This window comes from Cucumis sativus, chromosome 2, assembly GCF_000004075.3.
Source record: "Cucumis sativus cultivar 9930 chromosome 2, Cucumber_9930_V3, whole genome shotgun sequence".
Lineage (NCBI taxonomy): Eukaryota > Viridiplantae > Streptophyta > Magnoliopsida > Cucurbitales > Cucurbitaceae > Cucumis > Cucumis sativus.
The window spans coordinates 3030419-3040142 of record NC_026656.2 but is presented as its reverse complement, the minus strand read 5'-3'; the positions used below and the strand labels follow the sequence as shown (position 1 = coordinate 3040142).

The 9724-nt window shown below is 30.6% G+C and overlaps 1 long non-coding RNA gene across 1 annotated transcript; it reads right to left on the bottom strand.

The window, feature by feature from the left end:
- Positions 1–1577: 1577 nt before the first annotated feature.
- Positions 1578–8429, bottom strand: LOC116401978. Its single transcript, XR_004214315.1, has 5 exons — positions 8036–8429; positions 7721–7812; positions 4069–6739; positions 2130–3974; positions 1578–2049 (listed from the first exon to the last, which is right to left on the bottom strand). It is a non-coding gene; the product is annotated as an uncharacterized LOC116401978 (long non-coding RNA).
- Positions 8430–9724: the final 1295 nt, after the last annotated feature.

The following is a 9724-nucleotide window of genomic DNA, read 5'->3' as shown; positions in this document are numbered from 1 at the left end:
TACCAAAGGTTTCACGCCTATAGATTGTATGTAATTAGATTGATTTTATTTTTCATTGTCTTAGTATTTGGTTTGATTATAGTATATTTGAAAGGTTTTTTAATTCTTGAACAAAATCTCAAACTTATAGAAATACCAAAAAAGAAAAGAAAACCTATATAAACATTAATGGACTTCTATATTAAGTACTTCTATCAATAGTCTATCTAGGCAATAAAAAATGTAGATAATTTTACTAAAACTTATAAGTCCATTTTTATATATTTAAAATCTTTTATACCATTCAAATATTTTCAAATATAGCAAAGTTAATCAAAATATTTACAAAATATAGTAAATTTCTTGATCTATCACTAATAGACATTGACAGACTTTTTCAAGTATTTACTAACATCTATCCTGAATAGATTTTGAAAATTTACCATATCGTCTTATAAATATTTTCAACACGATAACTGTTCGATATTATTTCCTAAAATCACTATAATCAACGGAAAAACAAACAAATAAATTATTGAAGCATATAAAGCTCACGTACGTCACATCACTTTTTATTCGAATATTAAAATATGATGATCAAAGTTGTAAAAATTAGCGAATACAAGACATTAAGTTATAATAAACTATATTTTGTTTCAACATTAAGGTCCAAATTAAACTTTTTAAGTCATCCATACTTTTAATAATAATATTATTCTGGTTTGTATATGGTTTTAAAAGTTTTAGTTTAGGATATTTAAAACTTAGTTGGCTAATTACTTTAATTAATTCTCCTTTCATTTATTTATGTTTGTTGATAAGATTGACTTATAGCAAGATGATTTGGTGATGATTTATTTATGCTTAATCTAAAATTGTAGGTCCTTCATAATATCTAAACACCTAATTAAGAACTTTTTTTTCTCTCTATATATATAAAGAATTTCCCACGTTTTATTTTTTTAGTGATAATCACTCATATAATTAGTTTTAACTTGTAGCTAGTTAATATATATAATAATTTAAAACTAATTTAAATTAACTCAGAACTTTCATGATTATGAATGGATGAATTTACAGTTTGAAAGAAAAAAGAAACACTTCAACAACATCTATAATGCATTCGAAAAAGATCAATTTTTCGTGGAAAATCTAAATTGGTCTGACTCATATCTAGAAATTTGCTGGATTTACCGTTGATTGAAAATGAGGTATTGAATTTCCTTAAATCCTTCGACAACAGCAAAGCCCCCAGCCCAAATGGTTTTACTATGGAATTCTTGAAGGAAAATTGGAAAATTATGAAAAATGAGATTCTGGAAATCTTTTAAAGATTTTCACTATACAATGCCATCATCAACAAAGACCTAATATTGCACTTATAGCTAAGAAAGAAAAATGTGACTGTGCTTCCGACTACGGGCCAATTAGTATTACCACTGTTGTTTACAAGCTAATTGTCAAAGTGTTCGCTCAAAGGCTAAAGACTACACTGCCTAATATTATTTTTAAATTTCAGATGGTTTTTGTAAAAGGAAGATAGATCACTGATAATGCAATTCTTATGGTAAATGAAGCTATGGATTACTGGAGGAATAAAATGGTCAAAGGATTTATTATAAAGCTTAGTAGTGAAAAAGCCTTCGACAAAATCAATTTGAAGTTTATCGACTATATGCTGCTGAATTTTTATTTTCTTTTGGCTAGAGAAAATGGATTCATAGGTGCATATCTAGTGTTCAGTACTCTATATTAATTAATGGAAAATCTCGTGGTAGAATTTATCCGAGCTAGCAGAGGCATTCGACAGGGAGATCCTATATCACCCTTCATTTTTGTACTAGCCATGGACTATCTCCATAGGCTACTTACTGATATGAAGCAAATGGGGAAAATTAGGGGAGTAAACATGGAGCATAATTTTAATTTATCCCACGTCCTTTTTGCGGAATGACATCTTACTTTTCACTGAAGATAATGATGAATCTCTAAACAACCTCAGGTACATTTTCCACCTATTTGAATCTGCCTCGGGTCTAAACATCAATTTAAATAAATCCACCATTTCCCCTGTCAATGTCGATTCAAAAAGGACAGATTATATTGCTGCAAATTGGGGCATTAAAAAACAATACCTGTGGATTACTTACCTTGGGATCCTACTTGGTGGCAAACCAACTTCAATAACATTATGGGATAACGTTACAGAGAAGATACAAAAGAAGCTTTGCAGTTGGAAATACTCCTTCATATCCAAAGGGAGTAAAATTACGCTCATCAATTCTAGTTTGGAAAAAGCCTGCCAACTTATCAGATGTCGATTTTCAAAACCCCGAAGGTGTTTGCAAGAGTACTGAAAAAAGTTTGAGAAACTTTCTTTGGAGAAGCTCTATGGATAGCAATAACACTCATCTCCTTAGATGGTAAAAGATATCTGTACCTAAAGAAAAGGGTGGTCTTGGCATTAACAAAGTCATGAATACAAACTTTGCCATTTTTTGCAAATGGCTTTGGAGGTTCCTCTCTGAAAAATAGTCACTTTGGAAAAGATTGGTTCTTGCAAAGTATAATCAGGCTTTCGATGGAGATGTCTACATCAAAGGCAGATGTAGCAGCTCCAAAGCTCTTTGGAATGCCATCATAAAAGGTATCGACCGGTTCTATACACAATACACCTGAAAAATTAATAGTGGTGATTCAGTTTCTTTCTAGAATAGGGTGTGGAATAATAATTTTTCTTTGGAAGGGTACGATGAACACTTCAAATAGATAATTACCAAATAAAATATTTAAGAGGAAAATCAAACTTTATTGGAAGACTTATTCTACTCACACTTGGATAATTTAGATTACAACATTTCAATTCTATTTATAGGATTGTCATGAGCATAACTCATACCACAAATTAAACACAACAATTTAAAACCTACGGTTAATTAATATGAAAACTCATACTAAATTAACTCTAAACATTTTAACTCATATCCTTTAACTTTTTCTAACTCTCATAAATCAATTCACATATAACTTATTTATTTAAAGCATGTTTAATTTTCAACATCCTCCCTTTAACATGATTTTTGAAAAACTTCAAGTGAACTTCTTAACTTGTTAGACACATTAACTTTGAGTGGCTTCGTGAAAATATTTACAACTTGATCTTCATAATTCACATATTCAACATGAACCTCCTTCCTTGAAATGCAATCTCTGATGAAATGAAATCTAGTATCAATGTGTTTGCTACGATCATGGAACACAGGATTCTTTGCCAGAGCAATTGTTGACTTATTGTCTACATGGATCACAGTTGGATCATCTTGCAAAATTTCAATTGTCTTTAACAAATTTCTTAACTAAACTGCATGACAAACACATGAAGCTGCAACAACATATTCGACCTCACAAGTGGATAATGTTACAATAGGTTGCTTCTTAGAACTCCAAGTAAATGTAGTATATATTACCAACGAAGAAAACAAATCCACTAGTGCTCTTCCAATCATTAGTATCTCCAGCCCAGTCACTATCCCAATAGCCTTCAAGCTTGAATTCTTTAGATGAAGAATAAAATAACCCATAGTCAAGCGTACCTTTGAGGTAACGAAGAATTCTCTATGCCACTTTCAAATGAGTAGTTGTAGGAGATTCCATAAATCGACTCATCAATCCAATGCTGAAAAGAATATTTGGTCGTGTGCAAGTTAAATATCTCAAACTCCCAACCAAACTTTTGAAATATGAAGGATCAACATCTCCTTCTTCATATTTGGACAATTTGGTCCCAGTTTCAATCGGAGTTGTAACAGACTTAGAATTAATCATATTGAACTTCTCTAGAATTTCTCTAGTATACCACTCTTGAGAGATGAAAATACCTTCCTCTGTTTGCTTCACCTCAATGCCAAGATAATATGATATCAACCCTATATCTGTCATTTCAAATTCTTGGGTCATCGCCTTCTTGAGATCTTCAAACATACTTGCACAATTTCCTGTAAAAATTAAGTCATCCACGCGTACAAACAAACCACCAAAATATCTCAATGAACATTAGTTTTAATATAAAGGGAATGTTCATAAAGGCACCTCAAATACTCATTATCAAGGAAATATTTGTTGATTATGCTATTCCACATTTTTTGTGCTTGTTTCAATCCGTGTAATGCCTTCTTCAATTTTAGAACTTTATCCTCTTGACCTTTCACAAAATAACCAAGAGGTTGTTCTAAGTAGACTTCTTCTTCTAGATATCCATTCAAAAATGCTGATTTGACATCCATCTGAGAGATCTTCCAATTATTTTGAGTAGCAAGCGCAATTAACAATCTTATGGTTTTCAAACGAGCAACTGGAGCAAACACTTCATTGTAATCGATGCCTTTTCTTTGAGAATATCCTTTTGGAACTAATCTTGCTTTGTATCTCTCCAGTTCTCATTTTTCATTTCTTTTTATCGACACTCATTTGACACCTACTCCTTTCTTTCCATTTGGAAGAGTAGAAAGTTCCCACCTATCGTTCTTTTTTATGGCTTTTATCTCTTCATCCATAGCAATCTTCCATTTGTCATTTTGCGAAGCTTTCTTCAAAATTCAAAGGTTCACTGCCACCAAATAAACAAAAGAGAGTAAGATTATTAAAACTTTGACTTAACTCTTCAGTTTCATATATATGTCTCGTAAACTTCTCATGCCACAAGGCCCTTCACTTGAACTTCTTGCAAATGATGAAGGTGTGTGCTTTGTTGTGGAGTGATTGGCGATGTTGGTGGTGTTGATGGGGAAGCAATGTCACTAGGCTCATCATGATCATCACGGAAAACAAAAAAATTGTAGTCTTCTGGTTCATCATTCCAATTTCATGATGCTTCTTCATCAAACACAACATCTACACGATAAACACCCTAAATAGATAATTACCAAATAGAATATTTAAGAGAAAAAATAAACTTTATTGGAAGACTCTAACTTTTTTATGTGTATTCTACTCACTTGGATAATTTAGATTACAACATTTCAATCCTATTTATAGAATTGTCATGAGCATAACTCATACCACAAATTAAACACAACAATCTAAAACCCACACTTAGTTAATATAAAAACTCATACTAAATTAACTCTAAATATTTTAACTCACATCCTTTAACTTTTTCTAACTCTCATAAATCAATTCACATATAACTTATTTATTTAAAGCATGTTCAATTTTCAACATCCTCCCTTAAACATGATTTTTGAAAAACTTCAAGTGAACTTCTTAACTTGTTAGACACATTAACTTTGAGTGGCTTCCTGAAAATATTTACAACTTGATCTTCAGAATTCACATATTCAACATGAACCTCCTTCCTTGAAATGCAATCTCTGATGAAATGAAATCTAGTATCAATGTGTTTGCTACGATCATGGAACACAGGATTCTTTGCCAGAGCAATTGTTGACTTATTGTCTACATGGATCACAGTTGGATCATCTTGCAAACTTTCAATTGTCTTTAACAAATTTCTTAACCAAACTGCATGACAAACACATGAAGCTGCAGCAACATATTCGACCTCACAAGTGGATAAAGTTACAATAGGTTGCTTCTTAGAACTCCAAGTAAATGTAGTATTACCAACGAAGAAAACAAATCCACTAGTGCTCTTTCGATCATTAGTATCTCCAGCCCAGTCACTATCCCAATAGCCTTCAAGCTTGAATTCTTTAGATGAAGAATAAAATAACCCATAGTCAAGTGTACCTTTGACGTAACGAAGAATTCTCTTTGCCACTTTCAAATGAGTAGTTGTAGAAGATTCCATAAATCGACTCATCAATCCAACGCTGAAAAGAATATTTGGTCGTGTGCAAGTTAAATATCTCAAACTCCCAACCAAACTTTTGAAATATGAAGGATCAACATCTCCTTCTTCATATTTGGACAATTGGTCCCAGTTTCAATCGGAGTTGTAACAGGCTTAGAATTAATCATATTGAACTTCTCTAGAATTTCTCTAGTATACCGCTCTTGAGAGATGAAAATACCTTCCTCTGTTTGCTTCACCTCAATGCCAAGATAATATGACATCAACCCTATATCTGTCATTTCAAATTCTTGGGTCATCGCCTTATTGAGATCTTCAAACATACTTGCACAATTTCCTGTAAAAATTAAGTCATCCACGTACAAACAAACCACCAAAATATCTCAATGATCATTAGTCTTAATATAAAGGGAATGTTCATAAGGGCACCTCAAATACTCATTATCAAGGAAATATTTGTTGATTATGCTATTCCACATTCTTGGTGCTTGTTCCAATTCGTGTAATGTCTTCTTCAATTTTAGAACTTTATCCTCTTGACCTTTCACAAAATACCAAGAGGTTGTTCTAAGTAGACTTCTTCTTCTAGATATCCATTCAAAAATGCTGATTTGACATCCATATGAGAGATCTTCCAATTATTTTGAGCAGCAAGCGCAATTAACAATCTTATGGTTTTCAAACGAGCAACTGGAGCAAACACTTCATCGTAATCAAAGCCTTTTCTCTGAGAATATCCTTTTGGAACTAATCTTGCTTTGTATCTCTCCACTTCTCCTTTTTCATTTCTTTTTATCTTGAACACCCATTTGACACCTACTGCTTTCTTTCCATTTGGAAGAGTAGAAAGTTCCCACCTATCATTCTTTTTTATGGCTTTTATCTCTTCATCCATAGCAATCTTCCATTTGTCATTTTGCGAAGCTTTCTTCAAAATTCAAAGGTTCACTGTTACCAAATAAACAAAAGAGAGTAAGATTATTAAAACTTTGACTTAACTCTTTAGTTTCATATATATGTCTCGTAAACTTCTCATGTCACGAGGCCCTTCACTTGAACTTGCAGATGATGAAGGTGTGTGCTTTGTTGTGGAATGATTGGCGATGTTGGTGATGTTGATGGAGAAGCAATGTTACTAGGCTCATCATGATCATCAAGAAAAATAAATTTTATTGGAAGACTTAACTTTTTTATGTGTATTATACTCACACTTAGATAATTTAGATTACAACATTTCAATCCTATTTATAGAATTGTCGTGAACATAACTCATACCATAAATTAAACACAACAATCTAAAACCTACACTTAGTTAATATAAAAACTCATACTAAATTAACTCTAAATATTTTAACTCACATCCTTTAACCTTTTCTAAATCTCATAAATCAATTCACAAATAACTTATTTATATTTAAAGCATGTTTAATTTTCAAACATTCTTCTCTTGCAATTTCTGTGCCCACAAGTATCGACTATATGCTCAAAGAACCAATAGGGCAGTGTAAAATACATTTGAAATCCGGCTACTCATGAATGGGATATTCAAGCTCGCTGGCCCCTTAGAAGCCATGAAATTCAAATTTGGGACATTATTAAAGCAACCTTCAATGCTTCAAATCCAAACAAGGGTGTAACGATATTCCTATATGGAAACTTAACGCAAATGGTAGGTTCACCATTTCATCAGATAAAAAGGCTATCCTCTTGAATACCCGATTGAAGCATCAGACGTAAGTCCAACCACTTGTAGAACTCAATGAAAATTCGATATATACCAAAAAAATGTAAGATTTTTATATGAACTTTGATTCTTGAATGTATATATTGACACTGCTGAAAAGCTCCAAAAGAGGCGTCCCGCCTGAAATATAAGTCCAACCGGGTGTGTTATGTACCAAAAAAACAATCGGAAGACTTGGATCACACCTTTTCATTCATTGTTCTTTCTCTAAAATGCTCTGGATAAAGATGTTAAATGTGCTGAAATGGAACCACAACTTCTCCAATATGACTGCTCTCTGCAAAGATATGTGTAGCAATAATATAAATAACAGAAAAAGATCCATCACCTTCAACACCATTTTTACATTAAATATCAATGGAGATATTCTTTTTCAAACATATATATTCATTGTATTCCCTTTATCATGTTTGATTATAGTTTCAATTCAAAAAAAAAAAAAAAAAAAAAAAAACCATTTTATCTTCCTTCAAATAGTCAAATATATCTATCAGTCTTACCCAGACCGACTCTTCTTCTTCACAGAGTGTATCCTGCCAAGTCTAGACAAGGAAACAATCCTTAAAAAATAAACAAACAGTTTTTTAAAGAATGAAAGAATTTTCTGGTAAATTTTGCAATGTATTAAACAATCTGTAAATATCACAAAAGAAAAAAAGATAAACATCTCGAAGGATAAAATGAAGAACACAAATGCCAGCAACCACACGTCAAAAAACGCCAAACTAACAAAGACTACACCATGGACGTCCATATCATATTAGCTACTTTAATGTATATATAGAATTAAAAAAAATTGAAAAACCATAACTCAACAATAATTTAGTATGACCATTGGAGGTGAGAAGTTGGACGAATCATCATTACAATTATTTTGTACTTCAAAAAATTGAGTGAACGGTGAATTAGATAGTGCATTTGGAAATCAATTTTTAAAGTATTAAATTTAAAAATAAGTGATTTTAGAAAAATATATATACTACCAAAAAAAAACGTTTTTCTTCCCTAAGCTAACCGACAAATATTAACTCATTATCCTAAACGTAAATATTTGACTTTTCAATATCATTTTTTTAAAAACTATAAGTATATAAATAATATATATATTACTTTATCAGATTGTTTTTAAAAAAACAAAATAAATTAAAATATCTATCCGTTATAACAAAATTTTGGATTATATTAGTGATAGTTTAAAAAAATTCTTCTACTTTATTACTATTTTCAAACAAATCAAATCAAACTTTCCCAACTAAAAGGAAATTTCAAAATGAGGAATTATTATGGACTTGTAAAAGAACTACAAAAAAAAAAATTATGATAGTAAAGTCCAAGTTACTGCATTTTCTAAATTTTAAAAGTCTTTGATAGCATTTTGATAGTCTTATTCTAGTCGTCTGATATCACTAATTACTTGTCATATTTGTTATATTTGTCATATTCGCAATATGCAAAAAAAGAGGTGTCATAGACAATTTTTTTATAAATATTTTTGTCATCTGATGTAATTTTTCAATTATTTATTTGAATGCTAAATTATGAAAATATTTACAAATATAGTAAAATATCACTGCATATATGTGATAGACCACAATAGATCAAATATAGATTTCTATCCGTATCCATCATGATGCTGGTAAATACATAGTCTATCTTGGCCTTTTATAAATGAATTGTGATATTTTTCTATATTTTAGTTAGTTTTACTATATTTGAAAACATCCGTTTTGAAAAACTTAATTTTACTTTTGAATTTAGTTAAAAAATATAATATTTATAATTAAAAAATATACAAATCATGGTAAAAGAAAATTAAGTGAAAATAAGATAATTTTTTAAAAATAGGTTAACTGTTTTGTTTCTTCGTTTTTTTTTTCAATTATTTAAAAATTGTGTTTGTTCCCACCATCTTATATGTTTATAGTTTTCATACTTCCAGCGTAAACAAGTGAATTGTAAGGCAAATTTTAATAAGTTTCGTTTGACAACCATTTTGTTTTTTAAAATTAAGTCTATCTTTTTTTCTTTTTCAAAATTAAGTCTATCTTCTTTTCATGTTTTATTATCACCTATCTTAGTTAAATTCTAAAAACAAAAACAGTTTTTCAAAAATATTTTTTAGTTTTCAAAATCTGACCTCGATTATGTTTTCAAAATTTGACCTCGATTTTTAAACTATTGGTAGAATA